Source organism: Notolabrus celidotus, unplaced genomic scaffold, assembly GCF_009762535.1.
Source record: "Notolabrus celidotus isolate fNotCel1 unplaced genomic scaffold, fNotCel1.pri scaffold_271_arrow_ctg1, whole genome shotgun sequence".
Lineage (NCBI taxonomy): Eukaryota > Metazoa > Chordata > Actinopteri > Labriformes > Labridae > Notolabrus > Notolabrus celidotus.
In genome coordinates this window covers 1-24930 of record NW_023260113.1, presented here as the reverse complement: position 1 = coordinate 24930, position 24930 = coordinate 1, and the positions used below count along the sequence as shown (strand labels likewise).

The following is a 24930-nucleotide window of genomic DNA, read 5'->3' as shown; positions in this document are numbered from 1 at the left end:
GATGTTTCCTTCTCGGTGTGATGTCAGCTCACTCTGACTTCTGAGAGAAGATCAATCAGTGATCAATAACAGATCAATCAGGCTCCTGTCTTTAAAGTCTGTGTGATCAGAAGGATCGTTTAGAGTCCTGAGAGGAGAAGAGAGAGAACGAGTGACAGAAGATTAAAGCACCGTTAAGACATTAACACCTGTGAGCTCAGGTGTATTCAAACATCAGTCACAGAGGGAGCTAATACACAACCAATCATCATGACATCAGGGAGGTAGAAACTCTGACACTGAGATTTCACTTCAACTGGATCTTTAAAATCAGGACTAGGAAATAAGTCTCTAGATTTCCAATGTCGTTTATAAACAGAAGAGGATCAGGGGCAGAGGAACAAATACATTTAGGAAGGCAGGCAAGCAAAAATACATTTTTTAAGGAGTCTTTTTTTCTTTTTTTAAATGCTGAGACTGAAGTGACAGAATTCTGGAATTTTGCTGATTATATCAAAATTCTAGAATTCTGAGAAAAGCAGCAAAATTCCGGAATTCTGTCATTTTTTCTCAGAATTCTAGAATTGTGAGATTAAAGTCAGATTTTTGACTTTTTTTAAAATGATGCCTTAATACATTTTTTTTTTTTTTTTTGCTCTTCTGCCTTCCAAATTCTATATTTTTAGTGGCCTTCATTTTTTTTTTTTCTGTATTCATAAATGTAGTCACTTTAATTTGTAGATTTTCAGGAGCTTTATTTCAGGAGTTTCCTAGAAGTTGTTACTACAGCGCCCCCTACAGCAGAAAGGACCATGCTCTTCTTAAAGCTCCTGTGAGGAACCTTTGGTGTGTGTCAGTGTTGGCGCCCCCCTGTGGTCAAAGCAGTACCTCTAAAAAATGTGCTGACTGTGTCCTGAACATTTAAAGGCAGAAAAAAATCTCCTTCTACTGTCTTTTAACAGTGAAATGATAAATAAATAGTCTCTAATATTAAAATAAGTCTGTCTCATAACCGGCTAAACCTCCCTACTGGAGCTTTAAATATAAAGACATGAAACCTATGATTACATCAAATCAGATAAGTGTAGTACCAAGTGGAAACCTTTGGTGTTGACGTTTGAAGCTAGCTGGGAAGTGCTAAAAAAAAATGCAGTTCCTTTAGTGTCCACTAGAGGCTGGCTGCAAAAGCCAAGGAAGCTGCATACACACCATTTAAAAAGATGGTTTTACAGCAGATATATAAAAAGTTTAAAGCCTGGTTGGAAAAATGGTTTTGGTCTGCTTCATTTCCAATATGGCGTCACTGAGTCTACACCCATGTTTTATACAGTATATGCTTTTACGTGATCGTGGTATTATTGAAGGTAAAAACCCGTGAAAGAGACCGACTAGTCGTCTGTCAGTGTGTTATTGATCGCCTCCTGCACACTGATCCGTCCTGCAGGATCCTAACCTCCTCTCAGCTGGTGTGTTTGTCTGATCAGGTGTTGGTGTCGTATATTTCTGACTCTCTCTCTCTCTCTCTCTCTCTCTTGGCCTCGTCTCCCTCGGCCTCGTCTCTGAGCATGAATCAGCAGAATGTCCTGAAGCCCGTCGCTCTCTGCAGCCTGACTCCAGACATGCAGCCCTCCTCCCTCCTCCTCCCTCCTCCTCTCTTTACTGTACTTGATTAGTAAGCAGGACGGCGGCGGCGGTGGCGGCGGCCTCGTAGGACTTTTTGGCCGGGTGTCAGCTCTTTGCTCGCCGTGCTCTTCTGGCACCGGCTCATCTTTTCCTTCCATGTCCGCTCACTGGTTTCACTCCTCCTGTACAGTGAGCCTGTTGGCAGGGTTTCAGGACTCTGTGGACTCTGCACTACACTTCACACTTTTCACCATGCCTCTTTGGCTCCACCTCAAGATTCTGCAAGTTTTACTGGCCGGGCTTCAGAACCACTGAGTCACTTGTTTGGCCGGCTTCATTGGGATGTAGAGTATCAGCTCTGTTCAGTGTGCTATTTGTTAAAGGGGGGGGGGCCTGCTATTTTTAAACATGGGCCTTATTTTGGAGCCTAAGTGATTAAGGGTGCACAGAGTTTTAACATTGAAAGGATCCCTGCAGAGACTGATCTCCTTATCATGGACGTAAACCAACAGACTTCATGCAAGCACCTAGTGTTCAGAGGGAGTACTGCAGAGTGATGTGGACACACCAACTCTGAAGCATGTAGCACTCATTATGGTGTCGACCCAGTACGACATAAAGCTCGACTCTGGTGGGACTCGAACCCTCAACCTTTGAATCACTCCTCCTGTGTCTGACTAGAAGTCCAATGCGCTGTCCATTACGCCACAGAGCCACGAGGTCCTCTGCAAACTCACAGACTTAGACTTTAGACTTGTTGATTCATTCATCGCTTTTTCCATGTTTTAAACTGCAGGCACAACATTTTCACTTTTTTTCATGTTTTTCTGCTTATGGAGCAAAATTTCAAGTTTGAGGAAAATTTATTTTTTCGACATGGTCAACTTTTTTGTCAATTTGTTTTTGTCAAAAAAAAATTTGGTCAACAAAAAATTTTGGTCAACAAAAAAAATGGTCAAAAAAAGTTTTGTAAAAAAAAAATGGTCAAAATTTTTTTTGTCAAATTTTTTGTCAAATTTTTTGTCAAATTTTTTGTCAAATTTTTTGTCAAATTTTTTGTCAAATTTTTTGTCAAATTTTTTGTCAAATTTTTTGTCAAATTTTTTATTTCAAATTTTTTATTTCAAAATGTGTTCAAATTTTTTTTGTCAATTTTTTTGTTCACATTTTTTTTCCAAAAACCATTCACAGTCATTGTTTTTTCCATCTGTGATTCTCTTGATTTCTCTTTCTGTCATTAGTTTTTATTTGTTCTATCTTTTTTGTATGTGTGTGTACTTTTCAAAAGAAGAAGCTGTGATTCTCTTGATTTAGCAGCTTGTAACAGTAGTCTTCTCTCAGCCCACCGTGAATGCGTCTCTCCTCCCGGTGTTCCGGTTTTAAAAGTGACCCTGTAAACTGGAGACCTTCAGCTGAACGTGTCAGTGTTTGTGGAGTTTACACAGCTGTTGAAACACAGAGGGAGTTCCTGGGAATGCAAACTAGTTTAGTTTTTATTAAGATTTCAAAATATCCTCATCAGATATTTAATGATGGTCTAAAGACGTTTATGAGGGATGCATCCGGTTGAGAGTCTCCAGTTAACAGGGTCGCTGTTTAAGCCAAAACACCGGCCGATCTCTGCGATCATGGCTTTTTGAGTTCAAAAGGATTTTAAAGCCGTGTTGAAACGTCTTTGCTACTCGCGCTTATCTCCTCTCACGTGTTGATTCAGTGAATCCATCTGTGATGAAATATAGCACCATCTAAAACAGACCAGCTGAGTCTCTTCATGCTAACAGGCTAACTGTTGTGTTGATTCAGTCATTGATTTTTTTTGTCAATTTTTTTTGTCAATTTTTTTTTGTCAAATCTTTTTTTTGTCAAATCTTTTTTTTTGCCCAATTTTTTTTGGTCAAATTTTTTTTTGGTCAAATTTTTTTTTGTCAAATTTCTTTTGTCAAATTTTTTTTTGTCAAATTTTTTTTGTCAAATTTCTTTTTGTCAAAATATTTTTTTTCAAATATTTTTTTTCAATTTTTTTCCAAAAACCATTCACAGTCATTGTTTTTTCGATCTGTGATGAATGGCATTCCTCTTTGTGTTACTGCCCTCTACTGGTCTGGTGGTGTAGTGCATTTACTTCTTTTCCTCCATACGTCACTGGCCTGATTTACACAATCTACCCGGGACTTCAGCCCATGGTCCAAACGCAGACAACAATGGGGGACCAGGAACCTTTTAGTTCAGGGGAAAGTAGTTCTGGGGGCTAAAAGACCCGGGACTCTTGGTCGAAATGCACCTTTAGGAACAGAAGCTAATGTCCTTGATGCATTGGTCGTAGGTTCGAATCCTCACTTTGGCCCAAAAGGACCAAAAACTGGTGAATCAGTCGACACAACAAGCACAATACTTCAGCCTCAGCGTTGAAGCTAGAGAAACATTGACTTCAAACTGATTCAGTGACTGAGGGTGAATCAGGTGAAGCTGCAGGAATCTTCATCCAGTTAAAAGGTCTGTCAGTGACTCCGCTGCCCCACAGGGACGTGTCCTCTTTACACTCCTTGTCTTCCTCCACACAGATGACTCCACCTCGGGGAGCTCACCTATTAAACTCCTGTTAAACTTCTGCTAACATCACGAAACACAGCCGTCAAGAGGACGCACGGCGGGCCCTGGGCTGCGGTCAGAGACACTCGGACTGGGAGGATTTTAAAGGTGCACGCTCACAGACTCATAAAGTAAACATCTCTTTAAGTGAAAGTGATGATCAGTCGTTTGTGAGCTCTGGTTTTAGATTGAACTCGAGAAAGAAAAAAGCCTCTCTGTCCTCTCCCTCCTCTTAATATCTGCCTCCTGTAAAGACGGCCTCTCTGTTATCTCTCAGCCTACTTACATAATAATGACCCTCTCTGAATATTCACCGCCGCAGTGTGCTGCTGCGACCACCAGGAGGCGGTGCAGACGGCGAGCAGACACACAGACGGCTGGTTGTTAAAACCATTATGTAACGTCTCTGTCTTCACACTCCTTTCTCTCCCGTTCTGTTTCATCTTTTCATCCTCCTCTCCTTCATTCAGCCTCTCTTCCTGCGACTCACTCTTCTTCTTCTTCTCTCTTCAACATCCTCCTCCTCCTCCTCTCTCTCTCTCTCCGTTCACCTGCTTCAGACAGAAATGTAGTGTAATTTGAAAATGCACACGCTCGAGACAGTCATTAGAGAAGTGTTCGACCTTCACTGCTCTGCACAGCCTGCAGGAGACACAACACACACACACACACACACACGTAGTTGGCCTAAATACACACGGGAGAATTCATTCACACACACACTCAGCCTCCCTCCTGCCGTGCTGTTCGTCACCCGAGGCGGTGCAGAAGTCTCTCTCTGAATAATGGGATCTCTCTTCAGGCGCGCTTGATTTTTCTGCAGAATTTATTTTCCTCCTCCTGCAAAGACCGCAGACAGATCCACCCGTCTGCGCTCTGCGTGGAGAATCAAACGCACCTACAGGTTTCTGCTGAGAAGAAAGGTGAACTCTGCTTCATCCGGGGGGAAGAAAGAGAGACGATTGTTCGTGCAAACACGTCGTATGAAACACGCTTTCATGGGATGTTGAGATTGAACGTATTTCAGCCCCGTGCAAAAGCTGAGGACGAGGATGACTCAGCACATGCATTATAATCTCTTTTAGTGTCAGCCTGTAGACTGATCAGCAGAGTCTGTTCGTACCAAACCCAGAGCGTAAGGTTCGTATTCTTGCAGCTGAAACACATCTAACAATAAAGCTCGACTCTGATGGGACTCGAACCCACAACCTCTGAATCACTCCTCCTGTGTTTAACTAGAAGTCCAATGCACTGTCCACAGAGCCACATAGTCAAACAGATCTTAATCCACCATGAGCAGAGCACTTTGCAGCATTTAGCAAGTTACAGTGGCAAGGACAAACTTCCTTTAACAGGCAGAAACCTCCAGCAGGACCAGACTCATGTTAGACACACATCTGCTGAGACCGTGTTGGAGAGAGGGATAGAGGGAGATGAAGAGAGAGAGAGATGATAGTGGGGAGACGGATAGTAGTAGTTGTAGCAGCTGGAGTCTGGACCACGTCCACAGCAGCAGAGATCCAGAGGAACCTACGAGACAAGGGAGCTCAGGGACTCCAGAAAGGTCTAAGAAAAGAGAGAAGAGAGGGAGACCAGAAGAAAGAAAGAGAGGAGAAGAAATGGGGAAGGAAAGGAGGGGATGAGGAAAAGGAGACATAAAGGATGAAAGAAAAAAGGAAAGAAAGGAAAAAGGAATGAAAGAAAGAAAGAAGGAAGGAACAAAAGAGAGAAGGTAGGAAGGAAAGGAAAAAGGAAGGAAGGAAGGAAGGAATGAAAGTAAGAAAGAAAGAAAGGATGAATAACAGACCCCAAAAAAGGAATCTACAGCAGAGATCCAGAGGAACCTACGAGACAAGGGAGCTCAGGGACTCCAGGTCGGTCTATGGTTAGTAACTTTAATGGGACAGGAAGAGTTAAAGTGAGAGACAGGCAGAGAGAGGAGAGAGAGGGAAAGACAGGATCCCAGTGTGTCAGTCTAAGCCTATAGCAGCATAACTAAGACCTGGTCCAAGCCTGATCCAGCTCTAACTATAAGCTTTATCAAAAAGGAAAGTTTGAAGCCTACTCTTAAAAGTAGAGAGGGTGTCTGCCTCCCGGACCCTGACTGGTAGATGATTCCAAAGGAGAGGGGCCTGATAACTGAAGGACTTTAGGTACGACGAGCATGTATGGTTCATGGCAGTCAACTTATAAAGATCGACTCTGGTGGGACTCGAACCCACAACCTTTGAATCACTTCTCCTTAGTTTAGCTAGAAGTCCAATGCGCTGTCCATTGCGCCACAGAGCCACAGAGCCACAAAGGCACAGAGACACAGAGCCACAGAGCCACAGAGACACAGAGACACAGAGACACAGAGCCACAGAGACACAGAGCCACAGAGACACAGAGCCACAGAGCCACAGAGCCACAGAGACACAGAGCCACAGAGACACAGAGCCACAGAGACACAGAGCCACAGAGACACAGAGACACAGAGCCACAGAGCCACAGAGACACAGAGACACAGAGACACAGAGCCACAGAGACACAGCGCCACAGAGCCACAGAGACAAAGAGACACAGAGACACAGAGCCACAGAGCCACAGAGACACAGCGCCACAGAGCCACAGAGACAAAGAGACACAGAGACACAGAGCCACAGAGACACAGAGACACAGAGCCACACACATGATGTTTGGACATTCTGCAGCAAAATATCTGAGAAATTTTGAAGTTTCATCAGATTTTAAAGGAACATGAGGGACAGATAAACTCCTAAGTGGAACCTGGGAAGTGTTTCAAACACTGTGGGTTAAACCTCGCTCACAAAAGTGAAATAATAAAATTTAAAAAATTGAATTCACCACAAATGGGTGAGATTCAGAGAATTAAGAGTGATAAAAAGGAGGAAATATTTAAAGTGTTTTAAAAAAAAAACAAGATGAGGAAAAATAAATGAAGAAGAAAAAGAGGGATCTATTTTTATTTCAACACGCTTCATACTCAAGGATTTTGCTCAACATGCGGCTGAAAACACTCCCCTCTTTTATACATAATGGACTCCACACACACACACACACACACACACACACACACACACACACACACACACACACACACACACACACACACACACACACACACTTACTGACCCCTCTAACCTTTCCGCCTCGGTGCCCAAACCTCCTTTTGTTCTCCAAACTGACCAATGACACGGCCATTGTCGTCCCGTCAGCCAACCACAGCTCCTATTGTGATGCAAACCGCCCAATCAGAGCACAGTATGTACCCCCGAATGGACCAATCACAGGGTGGTGGCCCCCCTCTTTATGCCACACCCATTTCTTTATGAATCTCACACACACACAGACAAACACACACACACACACACACTGCATAATTAAACTCTCCTCCATTCACTCTTTGTTTTGTCAAAAGTACACCCACACATGAGCTAAGCTGCGTGTGTGTGTGTGTGTGTGTGTGTGTGTGTGTGTGTGTTATTTTCTTTTTGCATTTCCTGACCTTTTCTGCTACATCAGCCTCGACCTTTTTAATATCAGTGAGTGCGAGCGTTATCCATGTTTATCCGACACACTAAGAGGACAGAAGTGACAGAAAGGGGGTCAGGTGTTCTGTTTGTTTCTGCTTCTTTGATAACAGGTGACATTTTTAATAATCAGGCCGCCATCTTTTATCTCGGAGAAGAAACAAAGAGAACAAAACAGCCACAGGAACCTGTGGTCCAAACATCTTTCCTAGACTATAGTTTAAAAGTGAGTAAATAAGAGCAGAGCAATAACCAGACTGAGGACCCTGAGCTGGAGGAGCATGCTACCTCCGTGTGGAAGTAGTTACAAGGAGTCATTTTCAGCCAGTCAGCCAGTTTATCATGTCCTGTTGTTATAAGCTCTGTGACTCTGTGTCTCTGTGGCTCTGTGGCGCAATGGACAGCGCATTGGACTTCTAGGTAAACACAGGAGAAGTGATTCAAAGGTTGTGGGTTCGAGTCCCACCAGAGTCGAGCTTTATAAGTATATCTGCAAGAATTAGAGATGTTTCTGGACTGAAGGAAAAACTGGCACCATGAAGAGATAGAAAATGATGTTCAAACACTCAATGTATGAACCTGTGGATCAGCAGAGAGACTTCTTAAAATGTTTTACTTAATATTTCATTTGAATTAATTTTCAAATGTTCGACTTCCTCTTGTAGATTATCATAACTATCGCTCAGTGTTGTTTGAAATAATCAATCAACTTGGTTCACTTTCATCTACATTAGACTCTCAAATTTATAATAATTGACTCTGGTGGGACTCGAACCCACAACCTTTGAATCGCTTCTCAAGTGCTTAGCTAGAAGTCCAATGCGCTGTCCATTGCGCCACAGAGCCTTGTGTGAAGAGCTCAAGAGGTTTTACCATAAAAAATCGACCCATTTTTTTCAACTGACTTCCTGTTGAGCAAGGCAATCGTGATTTGAAGGTTGTGGGTTCGAGTCCCACTACAGGAGACCTTAATTTTTGGTCGGGGTGTTTGACTTCATTGGAAAGCATCATGTTTTGGTAGAACAACTTGTCGATTGGTGAAAAAGAGAGGCTCTGTGGCGCAATGGACAGCGCATTGGACTTCTAGCTTAACTCTAGAGAAGTGATTCAAAGGTTGTGGGTTCGAGTCCCACCAGAGTCGAGCTTTATAGGTTGGAATGGTTGCCATCCATACATTCTGGTGCCAATAGTTGTTCTGGTGTGGACAGAATCGCTTTAAGAGTTCATTGCTAGTTAAAGACACTAGCATGGATTCTTATTATCTGTGATTGTTGGTTAAAGGAAAATTAATTGAGTTTGAATTAAATCAAGAAACATAATTCTAAACGTGATTATTGGTTTTTAAATAATGAGGCAAATGATGACAGCATGTGGCTCTGTGGCGCAATGGACAGCGCATTGGACTTCTAGTAGGCTAAATGGTGAAGTGATTCAAAGGTTGTGGGTTCGAGTCCCACCAGAGTCGAGCTTTAGGTGTGTAGTATCCCATCTCAACCTGCTGACCTTCAACTCACCCTATAGTTTGATGTCAGAGAAGCTTGACCGGCTCATTTCTAAATGTACGATATGCAACTTAAACTTTGTCACTGCATTAAATTAATATTAATAAACCACATTTATGTGTTTATATTCAGTTTGGAAGAACAACAAAGAGTGTAGAGGAATATTTTCTGAAGGCAGTTAACAGAGGAACACTCAGGAGGTGAGGAAACTTTGATTTTCTTCAAGCTGGTTGCTTTCATCTACAATTATAATAATCGACTCTTATGGGACTCGAACCAACAACCTTTGAATCACTTCCTCCATGAGTAACAAGAAATCCAATGTGTAAACTGATGCACATTATTGTAATCTATGTGGCTCTGTGGCGCAATGGACAGCGCATTGGACTTCTAGTTGATGACACAGAGAAGTGATTCAAAGGTTGTGGGTTCGAGTCCCACCAGAGTCGAGCTTTAGTACTAGAGGTACCAAACCTGCAAGACATCACCAATGTGGATCTAAGAACTGGTCTTAGAGCCAACAAAGGGATGCTGGTTTAAGAGCAGTGAGGTTCTTATTTAAACCAAATCTAGACAGAAGAAATGATGCATTTAAAAACATGTTGCTCTGTAGCTCCACCCCCTGAGATTCAACTCAGCCAATAGTATTACTTCTGCCTGAAGAGCAGACCTGATGCTAATGCTATCATAGACGCTCCCCCCGGAGCTCCAGTGGTCTTAGCTCAGTGAACCATGCAGAACGTCCTCAACGGAGCCAAGAGATGCATCTGTCACCAGACCTCCTTCAGCTTATCCTCCACAATGACTCCAGAGCACCCACTCCTCATCATCGCAGAGCCGCTTCCATTTAGCTCCATAACTGCTTAAACCCAATCCACTGCATTAAGCCGCTGAGAGGGCAACGAGAGCATCACATGAGGAGTGTGCCCACTTAGCTCTTTAGCTACTTAGGCGCCGGCGAGGTCAATCAGCCGTTGGAAACATCACACGCAACATGTTAAGAGGTCTGCTGCTTTGTGGCGTAGTAAAGGAAACCCAGTGGAAGCTGGGGAAAGCTTATTATCTGCACGACACGAGAAGACCTGAGTCCTTTTACGACTGAGAGGAGCTGTTTGCAAACTGAGGCAGACAATCCTTTCACAAGAACCATAAACCTTTACAGACTCCTCCAGTGTGACAAGCGAGGAAGCATCTTCATTTAAGCAGCCATTGATAAAGATTTCAACACTTAGGTTTAAGAAGAGATGGTCCCATAGGTTAATTATGAGCTTTTTATTCATCTGATAGTTACAGACTAGAATAGGAACCTATCAGATCCGGTGCTGTGACGGATCAAAGACAGACCGGACACAGATCTGGTGGAATTCGGCCGTTATGAGCGCTACATCCTTCAGCGTTGGAGTGTCCACATCACTCTGCAGTACTCCCTCCACACACCAGTCAGCAGTGTGACTTCTATGCCAGCTTCCTGTCTCTCCAAACTATGGCGACTGCACAAGCGTGCATGAAGTCTGTTGGTTTACGTCCATGATGGGAAGTTCTGTCTCTGCAGGATCCTTTCTCTGCAGCTGTGAGACTTCCAGAGGATGTACTTTGGGGTTAACCTGCAGCTGTGACATCCTTAGTGTTAGCTTCTCTACACTGGCTCCCAATAAAATGTAGAATAGAATTTAAAATCCTTCTTTTAACCTACAAAGCCCTTAAAAATCAGGCACCCTCGTATCTTAAAGAGCTCATAGTGCCCTATTACCCCTCTAGAACTCTACGCCCCCAACATGCAGGCTTGCTAGTTGTACCTAAAATCTCTAAAAGTAGTATGGGAGGTAGAACCTTCAGTTATCAGGCCCCTCTCCTTTGGAATCATCTACCAGTCAGGGTCCGGTAGGCAGACACCCTCTCTACTTTTAAGAGTAGACTTAAAACTTTCCTTTTTGATAAAGCTCATAGTTAGAGCTGGATCAGGCTTGGACCAGCTTTTGTCATGCTGCTATAGGCCTAGACTGCCGGGGGAACTGGCACACTGACACTGGGATCCTAGCTCACCTTCTTCCCCCCAACCCCTTCATCACTTACTTTAACTCTGCCTGTCCCATTAAAGTTACTAACCATAGACCTTTCTGGAGTCCCTGAGCTCCCTTGTCTCGTAGGTTCCTCTGAGCTGCCGTAGACGTCCTCCTGCTGCGGACGATCTGGACTCCAGCTGATACGGACGTGCTGGACTCCAGCGGCAACAGCTTCTACGACTCGTCTCATCACTATCACCTCTCTCTCTTACTCCCCTCTATCTGTCTTTCCAGACCCAACTCAGTCGAGGCATGATGGCTGTCTAACATGAGTCTGGTCCTGCAGGAGGTTTCTGCCTGTTAAAAGGAAGTTTTTCCTCACCACTGTAACTAGCTAAATACTGCGATGTGCAATGCTCATGATGGATTAAGGTGGGGTCAGACTGAGTCTTACCCTGTCTTGGTGTTGGGTCTCTGTTCATAATTTGACATAGAGTGGTCTAGACCTCCTATGTTTGTAAAAGCGTCTTGAGATAACGTTTGTTGTGATTTGGCGCTATACAAATAAAGATTGATTGATTGATTGATTACAAGAAATGGTAAAACTCTGTGCATCTTTAACCACTTACACTCCAAAATAAGGCGCAGGTTTAAAAATAGCAGCCCCCCTTTAACAAATCAGATTTGGTGGAATTTGGTTGTAACTTTGTGCAAAGTCTGCTTGAAGTAGCTCCAGTCTCCTACGGCCTACAGAAGATATTCAGTGTGGACACTTCTGTTGTTTCAATGAAAAGTCCAATAAGTGATATTCTCATGATTAAAAAACACAACTTACTAAAGTTTTCTCATCTAAGGAATATAATCCCTATAACACCTCAAAGTCAGATTTTAATGACTCTGTAAAAGAAAGGAACATTTAAAAGATATTAAAAACACTCTCTCTGTTATTCTTGTATTAAATGTTAAAGCGATGAAACACAAACATAATGATGGGAGCCAAATGAACCGGATCCCCTTTGGGACTCCGGAATGACTCTGACGAGTACTCGCTGACAGCGAGCCAGACAGAGTGTGAAAGCAGACAGACGGGCCACGGCAGCGTCATCCGCTCGGCTCAGTGGCGACTCAAAGTGACACTTGGCAAGATGTTGATGTAAACAAGTGATACGAGCCAAAAATCAGAAAGCAGAGCAGCGGGGTGTCGCATCCTGGATCTCTGCTGTCAGTTTGAAAAATTAGAGGCAGAGGAGGAGCGGCTGAAACCAAGCGAAGAGTCCGAATCCACACATTCGGGAGACATCCGGTGTCTCTAGTTTGAACACAGACGACTGATGGGAGCGATGAACCAAGCACCCATCAACCTAAATCCACCACCTCCTCGTCTGCTGTTAAACTCCCTCTTTACTCACCACCATAAATACTGCACATTGTGTCGGCAGCGCGTCTGTAAATAGCCTCAGAAAACCAGCGCCTTATGTAATTTCCTGCTAAACCCTCTTTTTGAAATACGGCGTTTACGTAACTGTCCTACACCACCGGCCTCATTTACATAATTGCATAGAGATAAAGTCTCTGCAGCAATCTACAGCGGAGCGTGTGTGAGCTCATTTACATATATGCAAATGAGGCACACACGTGGAGGCACACACAGTCACAGTGAAACAAAGAGGCATTGATTTGTTGTGTCTGTCGTTTTCGCTGCTGGATTTGCATAATGTGTGAATGTGTGTGTGAGGAGCATGGAGCATTAAAGAGGATTGTTTTGTGTTCATGTAGATTAGAGTCTCTACGTTGATTCCGTCATAATGCTGCTCTTGATATATGGGTCAGGACATATAAAGCTCGACTCTGGTGGGACTCGAACCCACAACCTTTGAATGCCTCCCCCTGAGCTGTGCTAGAAGTCCAATGCGCTGTCCATTGTGCCACAGAGCCACATACTTTGTGACTATCACTTTAAACATTGGACTGCTTGTTACTCATGGAGGAAGTGATTCAAAGGTTGTGGGTTCGAGTCCCAAAAGGCTAATGTAGATGAAAATCAACCAACTTGATTATTTATTTAATTCTGATTATTTCTCCCAACTCTGAGAGATAGTTATGATAATCTAGACGAGGGAGTTGGACCTTTGAAAATTGATTCTGATGAAATATTAACTCACAAACGTTTTAACAACTAGTTCAAACATCATGTAATCGATCATTATTTTCTGTGTCACTTCACGGAGTCAGTTTAAATGTCCTGTCTAATTCCTGCAGTCAACATATAAAGCTCGACTCTGGTGGGACTCGAACCCACAACCTTTGAATCACTTCTCCTGAGCTGTGCTAGAAGTCCAATGCGCTGTCCATTGCGCCACAGAGCCACATATCTTTCGAGTACTACTTTTCAATTTCATGTTAATCCTGGAGGAAGTGATTCAAAGGTTGTAGGTTCGAGTCCCATATGAGTGGACTATTATAAATTTGAATGTAATGTAGGTGAAATCAAACTATTGGGTCAGTTAAAGGTCAGCAGGTTGACATGTGACACGACACACATAAAGCTCGACTCTGGTGGGACTCGAACCCACAACCTTTGAATAACTTCTCAATGTACTCTCCTAGAAGTCCAATGCGCTGTCCATTGCGCCACAGAGCCACATTTTTTATGCAGACGACATGTTGTTCTGTATCACTTGGGTTAATGTTGTCTTGCATGTTGGATTTTAATGTCAATCCTGGAAGAAGTGATTCAAAGGTTGTAGGTTCGAGTCCCATTAGAGTAGATTATTTTACACTTAAAGACTTATGTAGATAAAAGTGAACCTACTTGATTATTTATCTAATTCTGATTATTTCTACCAACTCTGAGAGATAGTTATGATAATCTAGACGAGGGAGTTGGACCTTTGAAAATTGATTCTGAAGAAATATTAAGTGACAAAGTTTCAACAATTTTATCGACAAGTTCAAACATCATGCAATCAATCATTATTTTCTGTCACTTCACGGTGTCAGTTTTTAAGTGCATTCTAATTCCTGCAGTCAACATATAAAGCTCGACTCTGGTGGGACTCGAACCCACAACCTTTGAATCGCTCCCCCTGAGCTGTGCTAGAAGTCCAATGCGCTGTCCATTGCGCCACAGAGCCACATATGTTTCGAGTACTACTTTTCAATTTCTTGTTAATCCTGGAGGAAGTGATTCAAAGGTTGTAGGTTCGAGTCCCATTAGAGTGGACTACAACAAATTTGAAGGTAATGTAGATGGAATCAAACTATTGGGTCAGTGGAAGATCAGCAAGTTGAGATGTGACAGTACAGACCTAAATCTCGACTCTGGTGGGACTCGAACCCACAACCTTTGAATCTCTTCTCCATGTACTCTACTAGAAGTCCAATGCGCTGTCCATTGCGCCACAGAGCCCCACAGTTTCATCAACACTTTGATGAATAATCCGAGTGGTGTTTAAATCATCTGGTGGGACTTGAACCCACTCGTTTGTTGGACTTCCTGAGAAAACATGAAGAGAATCTGATGGAACCTGATCCCAAATTCTTGGAATTATTTCTCCTCTGTTTAAATAAAAGTTTGAAAATGAGATTCGAACGTACAACATTTCAATAATTCTCTCTGGAACTTGAAATCCAATTGTTCCAGATCCTGCCACAGATGCACAAGGATAGCATGTACCGTGAGCACAAGTCCAGGAGAGCTTTGGAAAGTTTAAAGCTCGACTCTGGTGGGACTCGAACCCACAACCTTTGAATCACTTCATCAGTACTTAGCTAGAAGTCCAATGCGCTGTCCATTGCGCCACAGAGCCTCTCTTCCTGACTTATTGGAAAGTTGACTCACCGAAATATGATGCATCCCATTAAATTCAAAAACCCCGAACACAAATAAAAGTCTACTGTAGTGGGACTTGAACCCACAACCAAAAAAAATCACTTCTACAGTTCTGAACAAGATGTCCATTGAAAAATAGATAGACATGGACGTGGGGCTCTGTGGCGCAATGGACAGCGCATTGGACTTCTAGTAAATCATAGAGGAGGGATTCAAAGGTTGTGGGTTCGAGTCCCACCAGAGTCGAGTACTATGGACTGGACACCTAAAACATGTGATTCACATGTCTAACTTTTATCTGTTGTTGTTAGAGATAAAACTACCAATTTACATCCTCCATACCCAACAAGTAGACACTGGATGGGTTGCTTTCACAAGGTTGAGGGTTTGAGTCCCACTAGGGTCAACATTTATACTTACTAATCACTTCTGCAAGGCTCTGTGGCGCAATGGACAGCGCATTGGACTTCTAGGCTACTCATTAGAGAAGAGATTCAAAGGTTGTGGGTTCGAGTCCCACCAGAGTCAAGTATTATACACCTAATTACGTGGTTCTCCAGAACAACTTGTATCTGTACTTGTTAGAGATAAAACTCCTAGTTTATATCCTTCATACCCAACAAACGATGAGATAAGGGATGAGTTGTTTTCACAAGGCTGTAGGTTTGAGTCCCACTAGAGTAATCATTTATTATAACAAAATCTTTCTGTAATTTTTGAAATGGACTCATTTCTCAGATCACCTCAAGCACACTGATGAGAAAGGCTCTGTGGCGCAATGGACAGCGCGATAACTCAAAGAGAAGATATTCAAAGGTTGTGGGTTCAAGTCCCACCAGAGTCCAGCTTTATAGCTTTACAAGGGTGTTGATAAATAGATCTATGAAGGGGTGCAGGTAACCTGAATATGATGCTCAATCATGCAACATAAATTGCTATAAATCAATTATTTTACCGCTGTACTCCGTACTTGGTTCGAGTCCCGTCAGCATGGCGACCAATAACGCTGTCTTTTTTAATTCTATAAAACTCTCAGGTCTGATTTCCTGATAGGTGTCCATGAACCACATTTTTTGTTTACATTGAAAACCAGTAATTTGGTGTCACACATACATTCTTATATTGTGCAGAGAGAAGAATCAAAGTGTCGGGTTCATTCTGAGGAAGGAGGAATAAAAGACAGTCTTGTGTACATTTGGATCAGTGATTGAACTCTTCCAGGATGTGTGTTCGACACGTCGACAGCTGGAAGTGTCAGCACAGAGTTTAAGAAGGTGAATCTCTGTCAGGGGAAGACATATCATTGCTTTAGCTTCTTGTGGCCTGCAGACGCTTTCTTCTAAAACGGAAGGATCATAAACCGCCATCTGAAAATTCCTAATGTCCTTCCTCTATTTAGAGAAAATCAAGTTTAGTTCTGGAGGTTGTTCAGATCATTTTAAAAAGACCTGGGGTCCTGTGCTGTCATTTGCAAATTCTATTCCCTCTCTTGAGGACTAAGTTGTAAAAATTCATTTCAAGATTTTGTTTGTTAGAAATAGATTTTATATATATGTATTTTTATTTATTTATCATATCTTCTTTCTAATTCATGAGTCCTTCCTGTTTTCTTAATTTTAAAGGCTCTGTGAGGAGTTTTGAACTGGCTGAGAAACAGACTGAAAATGATACTGATGCCTCTTTATGACCTTCAATAGCAAACAAGTCCATCAGCAGCAACACTGACACCTTCTCTGTTGTAATTTTTAATGCCTGAAACCACCCTGGGGGGGTAGGTTTCAGACCAGATGATGGACATCTTGCTTCAGAAACAGCCTTTAGTTGACTGTTTTCATGGAAAATAATCACATTGCCTGATAAAGTTGACTGTTGAACACAACAGGATGAGGCTTTTGTTGAAAACACTACTTTTGCACTTACAGGACAAGAGATAAGAGGTATCACTTTGTCCACAAGGGGGGCGCCAGAATTGATACAAAACAAAAGTTCCTCACAGCAGCTTTAAGATAACTTATTTTAACACACATTAGATTGGACTCTAGTGGTTGTCATTGTACGATGTGTTCTTGTTTGTCTGTACAAATATTAAACTGGGTAACATGCACTTTTTGATTGATGTATACTGCAAAAAAAACCTAATCAAAATATAAATATATGCATAAGGAGAAGGCGAATCTCAACCATACAAAGAAGCACAAGACTGAACCTCCCTCACATCTTTATTCGTCTCACTGTGACGAATCCTTCGAGGGGAAATGAACTTATTCTAGATTATTTATTATTTATTTGCCACTGCCTTCCAATTTAGCTTATTTTAACTTGCCTTACATGCAAATTTTATTTTGAATACATTTCTAATTTTCCTTTTCTGTTTCATTATATGTGTCATTTTAATTATGCTCTTTTATGCTTGTGTGAGTGTTTCCATTGAGTTGCCCTCGTGTATAAAGTGCACTATACAAATAAAGCTTCCTTGCCTTGCCTTGCCTTGATGAAATAAAGACAAGTGTGTTTTATTGTGTTGAACCAAGTTGTATTGTTTTATTTGTATTGATTACCTGAATTACTTGCTCCTTTTATTCACTGTTAACTCATTTTATTGTGGTGCTTCAGAAAACACCTTTAAATCTCTAACTTTAATGAATCCTCACTCTTATTTCTTCTTCACTGAACATCTGAAGGATCATATCTGCGTCTGTTATCATACATGCTGCAGTCTGTTGTGTTTCCTATTAAAGATTAATCCGTGTTTACAGCTTTGAATCCACTGCTCCAGTTTTATGTGTCTATGGTTGTAAAGTGGAGCAGCAGGGCCGCGTCCCATTCAGAGTCCTCTCTCCTTCCTTGCATCCTTCACTGTTTCCTTTCCTAACAAAGTGTTTAAATAAGTATTAAACACTGAGGGATAAAATAAAGCAGGCACAGAGAGGGTGAAGTGTGAAATGTGACACCATGAAATCAGCTTTAATCAGAGTGAGGAGGTGAAGGAGGACACATGTGCTCTAAACGGGACTCAGGTGAGAGCTGCAGGAGAGTTCAGTGGGCGTGGCCTGGAGACTACCTGCAGCAGGTAGCTTCGGGTTACGTGCAGCTCGACAGTGTGTTGTCCTCCTGCAGACTGGAGAGGAGGACTCACCTGAGGAGGACTCACCTGAGCAGGACTCACCTGAGCAGGGGACTTCTCTCACTCACGGATCAGCTGATTGTCTGGAGAGCTCACCTGGATGACCGGAGAGGACTTTGTCTGTGTGTCCTCCCTCTGTGTCTCACCTGTTCCACGGTTCCTGGAGTGACATCATCCTGCAGCAGGTGAGTCAAACTTCAGATCACGTCACCGGGTCTTTCACTTCTCCACGCGCCGTGTTCACCTGCTCAGGTGCGGCTTCAGGGTTTCCGGGTTTGTGAGGCTGTGTTGGCAGATTGTTTTTATTTGAGCATGAGAATCATCCTCTCATGTCTCCCGATCTGAATCCACCTCTCCTTGAAGCACGCGCTGTTTTCAGGAGACGTGTAGCCTCATGTGAGACCGTGAAGGCAGCAATGTAGACTGTGTGCAGTTCAGGAACCGGTTTCTGTGTGTGTGTGTGTGTGTGTGTGTTTGTGCTTATGTGTGTGTGTGTAAGAGAGACACATTCATTGACTCAGGGCTGCTGCTGTCAGGAGTGTATCCAGTGTCCTGTGTGCCCTCAGGACAGGTGTTTTCACAGCCTGTGTCCCTCTGTTGCCATGGTTACAGTCACAGGTACCAGACCTCAGTCGATTTAAATCCTGTTATTTATTTATTTAATGGATGCTGTAAATCTCAGAGCTGAAGGAGACAGTGAATAAGGGATTGATTTATCGGTGTATTGATGGACAGAGCGGCTTTAGCTTCATTCATTCAGGCCGGCTGGGTCTGGCCTTCCTGATTTGCATGACTGAAGGAGATCCAGGTTTTCTGTCTTTACAGATCCAGTCCCATTTTCCAGACAGGACTCGGTCTGATCTCATCTTAATCCACCATGAGCAGAGCACTTTGCAGCATTTAGCAAGTTACAGTGGCAAGGACAAACTTCCTTTAACAGGCAGAAACCTCCAGCAGGACCAGACTCATGTTAGACACACATCTGCTGAGACCGTGTTGGAGAGAGGGATAGAGGGAGATGAAGAGAGAGAGAGAGATGATAGTGGGGAGACGGATAGTAGTAGTTGTAGCAGCTGGAGTCTGGACCACGTCCACAGCAGCAGAGATCCAGAGGAACCTACGAGACAAGGGAGCTCAGGGACTCCAGAAAGGTCTAAGAAAAGAGAGAAGAGAGGGAGACCAGAAGAAAGAAAAAGAGGAGAATAAATGGGGAAGGAAAGGATAGAAGGAAAGGACAGAGTGAGAAAAGGAGACATAAAGGATGAAGAAACATGGAAAGAACAAAGAGAGAGAGAAAGAAAAAGAAGGAATGAATAAAAGAAAGAAATGAAGGAAGAAAGAAGTAATGTAATAAAGAAGAAAAAGAAATAAGGAATGAAATAAAGAAAGAAAAGAGGAAGGAATGAAAGGCAGGAAGGAAGGAAGGAAGGAAGGAGAGGAATGAAATAAAGAAGGAACGAAGGAAGGAAAGAAAGAGAGAGAAAGAAGAGAGGAATGAAAGGAAAAATGAATGAAAGAAATAAGAAGGAAGAAAAAAGAGAAAGAAGTAATGAAAGCAAGAAAGAAAAGAAAGGACAGAAAGTAAGAATGAAAGAAATAAAGAATGAAAGAAAGAAAGAATGAAAGAAAGAAAGAAAGAATGAAGAAAGAAAGAAAGAAGGAATGAAAGAAAGAAAGAAAGAATGAAGGAATGAAAGAAAGAAAGAAAGAATGAAAGAAAGAAAGAATGAAGGAATGAAAGAAAGAAAGAATGAAAGAAAGAAAGAAAGAATGAAAGAAAGAAAGAAAGAAGGAATGAAAGAAAGAAAGAAAGAATGAAGGAATGAAAGAAAGAAAGAAAGAATGAAAGAAAGAAAGAATGAAGGAATGAAAGAAAGAAAGAATGAAAGAAAGAAAGAAAGAATGAAAGAAAGAAAGAAAGAATGAAAGAAAGAAAGAAAGAAGGAATGAAAGAAAGAAAGAAAGAATGAAGGAATGAAAGAAAGAAAGAAAGAATGAAAGAAAGAAAGAAAGAAAGAATGAAGGAATGAAAGAAAGAATGAAAGAAAGAAGAAAGAAAGAAGGAATGAAAGAAAGAAAGAAAGAAGGAATGAAAGAAAGAAAGAAAGAAAGAATGAAAGAAAGAATGAAAGAAAGGATGAAAGAAACAAACAAAGAAAGAAAGAAGGAATGAAAGAAAGAAAGAAAGAAAGAAGAAAGAAAGAAAGAAAGAAAGAAGGAAAGAAACAAACAAAGAAAGAAAGAAGGAATGAAAGAAAGAAAGAATGAAAGAAACAAAGAAAGAAATACAGAAAGAAAGAAAGAAAGAAAGAAAGAAAGAAAATGGAAGGAAAAAAAGAAGGAAAGAACGAATGAAAGAAAGACAGAAAGAAAGAAAGAAAGAAAGAAAGAAAGAAAGAAAGAATGAAAGAAAGAAAGAAAGAAAGAAAGAAAGAATGAAAGAAAGAAAGGATGAAAGAAACAAACAAAGAAAGAAAGAAGGAATGAAAGAAAGAAAGAAAGAAAGAAAGAAAGAAAGAATGAAAGAAAGAAAGAAAGAAAGAAAGAAGGAATGAAAGAAACAAAGAAAGAAAGAAAGAAAGAAAGAAACAAAGAAAGAAAGAATAGAAGAAAGAAACAAAATAAGAATAATAAGAAAGAAAGAAGAGAAGAAAGAACAAAGAAAGAAAGAAAGAAAGAAACAAAGAAAGAAACAAAGAAAGAAACAAAGAAAGAAACAAAGAAAGAAAGAAAGAAAGGATGAATAACAGACCACAAAAAAGGAATCTACAGCAGAGATCCAGAGGAACCTACGAGACAAGGGAGCTCAGGGACTCCAGGTAGGTCTATGGTTAGTAACTTTAATGGGACAGGAAGAGATAAAGTGAGAGACAGGCAGAGAGAGGAGAGAGAGGGGAAGACAGGACACATCTCTCAGTCTTTGACACTGAAGAAGTCATTAAATCTGATCCAAAGAGAAACTTCTCCTCTCTGCATGAATATGAATCTTCAGGATCTGAGCCGGGAGTATTTTTCATGTTTGCAACACAAAAGCATTTTCCTGTCAGTCATCACAACCATTACTCTGCTGGCACCGATAACTCGCCCTCTGGCAGGAAGCGCTCTCTCTCACACCCAGACAGATCGCTGCACGTGTCGCGTGTGAAACAGAGTCAAAGGAGGCCAAACTTCAACCTTTACATGAAGCAGTGATTTTTCATTTCCTAAAGGTAACAACAGAGTCACAGTTTGATCATATTTAGACCTGAACAAGGTCAGAGACCAGAACGTGGGGTTAGTTAAGATACTGTAGATCAGGAAACTGTCACTTCATGTTGTTTAGGTGCTTTATTTGATTTCTGTTGGTCGTGCATGGAATTTAAAAGTGCTAAAAACTGCAGTTCCTCAAGCGCCCACTAGAGGCTGGCTGCAGAAAGACAGGAAACCACATACACACCCATTCAAAGAGCCGATCTTTAAATAAACATGTTTACAGCCTGGTTCAAAAAACAGTTTAGGTCTGAAGAGCTCATTTCTCTATCACACACACTGTACTCGTCATTTTTGAAGATATTAAAGTTATGAGTTTTGCCCAAATAAGGGCGTGTCTGACTTGATTGACAGGCAGGAACACTGTAGCTGTTAGCGAGGAGGCTAAAGGCCCGCCTCTTTACCTCACACTAGCTCCACAGAAGTTAGCTTGAGTTCTGCATTTCCAATATGGCTGCCGCCGCCGATCAGCTTCAGAAATAGCCAGGTGACGTCACGGAGACAACGTCCATTTATTACACAGGATATGCTCCATCCTAGCGTTTCCTCCACCCGTTGCTCCTTCAGTTCCTCGTCATGAGGTGCTAAGGCCTGAGGAAGTGACAGGAGTGAAGGAGGCAAGGGAGGCATTTTATTAAATTTAAAAGCACCCCACTGCTTTAAAAGCAGTGACCTTAATGATGTCCAAGAATCTTTTAAGTGATCACCTGACATCAGTTGAGCTGTTTATTCATCTCTATAAAGAAAGTGTGCATGAAGGTGAAGCTAACATCATCTCTGAGACTGTAAACATCTTGAGCTCAGAGATAAAGAAGTCTTTAGGAGGACTTAAAAATCCTCTGGTTTTAGACGTTTGAAGCTCTGTGTGGTGTCCAGTAATGACGGTGCTCCCTGCAGTTGTTGTTTCTCTCTCAGGCGTGAAGTTACGGTATGTCACAGGCCCTCCCAGCTTATTATCTTTCCCCTCCTCACCATCAAAACAAACAGTCTCACAGCTCTGTGTTTGGTCTCAGCGGTGGTGGTTGTTGAGCAGGAATGTGGCTCTGTGGTGAAACCGTCTCTGAGCCCTCTGAGCGGCTTGGTCGCCTGCCAGCAGACTGATCCTCCGCCACCGCCACACCTGAACTGAAGAAACAATTAAACCTGTCGCCGTTTCCAACTGATACATGCTTCCTCTGACGTGCACTGATGCTGTAGTGGTGCAGAGGTTTCAGATGAAGTTACAGATCTGAAATGGCGGATCAATAGGAGCGATCTGTCTTGACTTTAGTGCGTTAAGACCCCCGCTGATGATCCTGCAGAGAGGAGAGCTTTCTCCAGTTTCCTGACGTCTTACCGTCCTGTATATCTGCGAGTTGAGCCGTGTTTTGATAGTTGCATCATCATAGCACAACACAGAAGAAGGAAAATAGGGCACTGCTGTTTTCCAACACGGCTCAAAGCCTCTGAGCTTCACAAAGTTCTGCTTTAAAAATTCATACGACAGTCAGACAGTGACGGTTCATACGTTCACTGACAGTGAACGCAGCGTGCACGAAAGTTACAGTGAGTCAAAACAGACTCCATATCAAAATACTCAAACCTGTTATTAATTTATGTTGCAATTACTTCGTCACGTGATTTAGGTAAAGCATCCAGTCCTCCGTGCAGAGTGAGTCCTCCGTGCAGAGTGAGTCCTCCGTGCAGAGCTGCAAAGTGAGTCCTCCGTGCAGAGTGAGTCCTCAGTGCAGAGTGTGTCCTCCGTGCAGAGTGAGTCCTCAGTGCAGAGTGAGTCCTCCGTGCAGAGTGAGTCCTCTGTGCAGAGTGAGTCCTCTGTGCAGAGTGAGTCCTCCGTGCAGAGTGTGTCCTCCGTGCAGAGTGTGTCCTCCGTGCACGAGGCTGCAGAGTGAGTCCTCCGTGCGGAGTGAGTCATCCGTGCAGATTGAGTCATTCGTGCAGAGTGAGTCCTCCATGCAGAGTGAGTCCGTGCAGAGTGAGTCCTCCGTGCAGAGTGTGTCCTCCATGCAGAGTGAGTCCGTGCAGAGTGAGTCCTCCGTGCAGAGCTGCAAAGTGATTCCTCCGTGCAGAGTGAGTCCTCCGTGCAGAGTGAGTCCTCCGTGCAGAGTGTGTCCTCCGTGCAGAGTGTGTCCTCCGTGCACGAGGCTGCAGAGTGAGTCCTCCGTGCGGAGTGAGTCATCCGTGCAGATTGAGTCATTCGTGCAGAGTGAGTCCTCCATGCAGAGTGAGTCCGTGCAGAGTGAGTCCTCCGTGCAGAGTGTGTCCTCCATGCAGAGTGAGTCCGTGCAGAGTGAGTCCTCCGTGCAGAGCTGCAAAGTGATTCCTCCGTGCAGAGTGTGTCCTCCGTGCACGAGGCTGCAGAGTGAGTCCTCCGTGCAGAGTGAGTCCTCCATGCAGTGAGTCCTACATGCAGAGTGTGTCCTCCGTGCAGAGTGAGTCCTCCATGCAGAGTGAGTCCTCCGTGCAGTGTGTCCTCCATGCAGAGTGAGTCCTCCGTGCAGAGTGAGTCCTCCGTGCACAAGGCTGCAGAGTGAGTCCTCCGTGCAGAGTGAGTCCTCCGTGCAGTGTGTCCTCCGTGCAGAGTGAGTCCTCCGTGCACAAGGCTGCAGAGTGAGTCCTCCGTGGAGAGTGAGTCCTCCATGCAGAGTGTGTCCTCCGTGCAGAGTGAGTCCTCCATGCAGAGTGAGTCCTCCATGCAGAGTGTGTCCTCCGTGCAGAGTGAGTCCTCCATGCAGAGTGTGTCCTCCGTGCAGAGTGTGTCCTCCATGCAGAGTGTGTCCTCCATGCAGAGTGAGTCTTCAATGCAGAGTGAGTCCGTGCAGAGTGAGTCCTCCGTGCACGAGGCTGCAGGTAGCAGCAGCCGTGAAGCTGGAGGGAGGGAGCAGGTGATTTCATGGTGTAATAACATTATGTGTTGTTATGGCCGTCAGAGGGGACATTAGCCTGCAGATGTTAGGAAACTGAGAGAGGGTGGACCGCTGCCATGGAGGGGGGTGGGCAGGGCCGCCGCGGGATGTCAGGGAGGTAATCTGAGTCATAATGAAACACTAATGCAACACCAATAAAAAGTCATTATCTCTTCTTACACTTTCTTATCAGCTCGCTCTGCTGTCTTTCAACGTCTCTCCTCCTCCTTCCACTGTCTTCCTCTTTAACTCTTTTCTCTGTGCAGACAGAAAGCATCAATCCATCAGCGTCCGGTCCTCTGAGGTGTATTAAAATGTTGAGCAGCAAGTTTTATATGAATGTTTGTCGTCAGGAGATATTTTAAAATTCTATTCAACCTGAAACAAAAAGTTTGTTTGGATTCAAAATCCCTTCTTCAGGAGTGTCCTGACCGAGACACGCAGCAGCAGCAGCAGCATTAAAGCATCTGACAATAAGCACTCATAGATATAAACATAATTCAACATGCATGACTGAAATGCAAAATGAACCTCCCCTCTCCCGGTTCAGCATTAATTGCAGCAGTAGCTATTTTAATGTTTGCAAAGCACCA

At 43.0% G+C, this 24930-nt stretch overlaps 15 non-coding genes across 15 annotated transcripts; 6 read left to right on the top strand and 9 right to left on the bottom strand.

The window, feature by feature from the left end:
* Positions 1–2225: 2225 nt before the first annotated feature.
* On the bottom strand, positions 2226–2317 carry trnar-ucu. The gene is given in 2 exon segments: positions 2226–2261; positions 2281–2317. It is a non-coding gene; the product is annotated as a tRNA-Arg (tRNA).
* Positions 2318–6388: 4071 nt separating this feature from the next.
* On the bottom strand, positions 6389–6480 carry trnar-ucu. Its single transcript is given in 2 exon segments — positions 6389–6424; positions 6444–6480. It is a non-coding gene; the product is annotated as a tRNA-Arg (tRNA).
* A 1626-nt stretch (positions 6481–8106) lies between these two features.
* trnar-ucu lies at positions 8107–8198 on the top strand. Its single transcript is given in 2 exon segments — positions 8107–8143; positions 8163–8198. It is a non-coding gene; the product is annotated as a tRNA-Arg (tRNA).
* Positions 8199–8478: 280 nt separating this feature from the next.
* trnar-ucu lies at positions 8479–8570 on the bottom strand. The gene is given in 2 exon segments: positions 8479–8514; positions 8534–8570. It is a non-coding gene; the product is annotated as a tRNA-Arg (tRNA).
* A 203-nt stretch (positions 8571–8773) lies between these two features.
* trnar-ucu lies at positions 8774–8865 on the top strand. The gene is given in 2 exon segments: positions 8774–8810; positions 8830–8865. It is a non-coding gene; the product is annotated as a tRNA-Arg (tRNA).
* Positions 8866–9096: 231 nt separating this feature from the next.
* On the top strand, positions 9097–9189 carry trnar-ucu. The gene is made up of 2 exons: positions 9097–9133; positions 9154–9189. It is a non-coding gene; the product is annotated as a tRNA-Arg (tRNA).
* A 393-nt stretch (positions 9190–9582) lies between these two features.
* Positions 9583–9675, top strand: trnar-ucu. Its single transcript has 2 exons — positions 9583–9619; positions 9640–9675. It is a non-coding gene; the product is annotated as a tRNA-Arg (tRNA).
* Positions 9676–13072: 3397 nt separating this feature from the next.
* trnar-ucu lies at positions 13073–13164 on the bottom strand. The gene is given in 2 exon segments: positions 13073–13108; positions 13128–13164. It is a non-coding gene; the product is annotated as a tRNA-Arg (tRNA).
* Positions 13165–13503: 339 nt separating this feature from the next.
* On the bottom strand, positions 13504–13595 carry trnar-ucu. Its single transcript is given in 2 exon segments — positions 13504–13539; positions 13559–13595. It is a non-coding gene; the product is annotated as a tRNA-Arg (tRNA).
* Positions 13596–13777: 182 nt separating this feature from the next.
* On the bottom strand, positions 13778–13870 carry trnar-ucu. The gene is made up of 2 exons: positions 13834–13870; positions 13778–13813 (listed from the first exon to the last, which is right to left on the bottom strand). It is a non-coding gene; the product is annotated as a tRNA-Arg (tRNA).
* A 401-nt stretch (positions 13871–14271) lies between these two features.
* On the bottom strand, positions 14272–14363 carry trnar-ucu. Its single transcript is given in 2 exon segments — positions 14272–14307; positions 14327–14363. It is a non-coding gene; the product is annotated as a tRNA-Arg (tRNA).
* A 182-nt stretch (positions 14364–14545) lies between these two features.
* trnar-ucu lies at positions 14546–14638 on the bottom strand. Its single transcript has 2 exons — positions 14602–14638; positions 14546–14581 (listed from the first exon to the last, which is right to left on the bottom strand). It is a non-coding gene; the product is annotated as a tRNA-Arg (tRNA).
* A 308-nt stretch (positions 14639–14946) lies between these two features.
* On the bottom strand, positions 14947–15038 carry trnar-ucu. The gene is given in 2 exon segments: positions 14947–14982; positions 15002–15038. It is a non-coding gene; the product is annotated as a tRNA-Arg (tRNA).
* Positions 15039–15216: 178 nt separating this feature from the next.
* Positions 15217–15307, top strand: trnar-ucu. Its single transcript is given in 2 exon segments — positions 15217–15253; positions 15272–15307. It is a non-coding gene; the product is annotated as a tRNA-Arg (tRNA).
* Positions 15308–15496: 189 nt separating this feature from the next.
* Positions 15497–15589, top strand: trnar-ucu. Its single transcript has 2 exons — positions 15497–15533; positions 15554–15589. It is a non-coding gene; the product is annotated as a tRNA-Arg (tRNA).
* The last annotated feature ends 9341 nt before the right edge of the window (positions 15590–24930 follow it).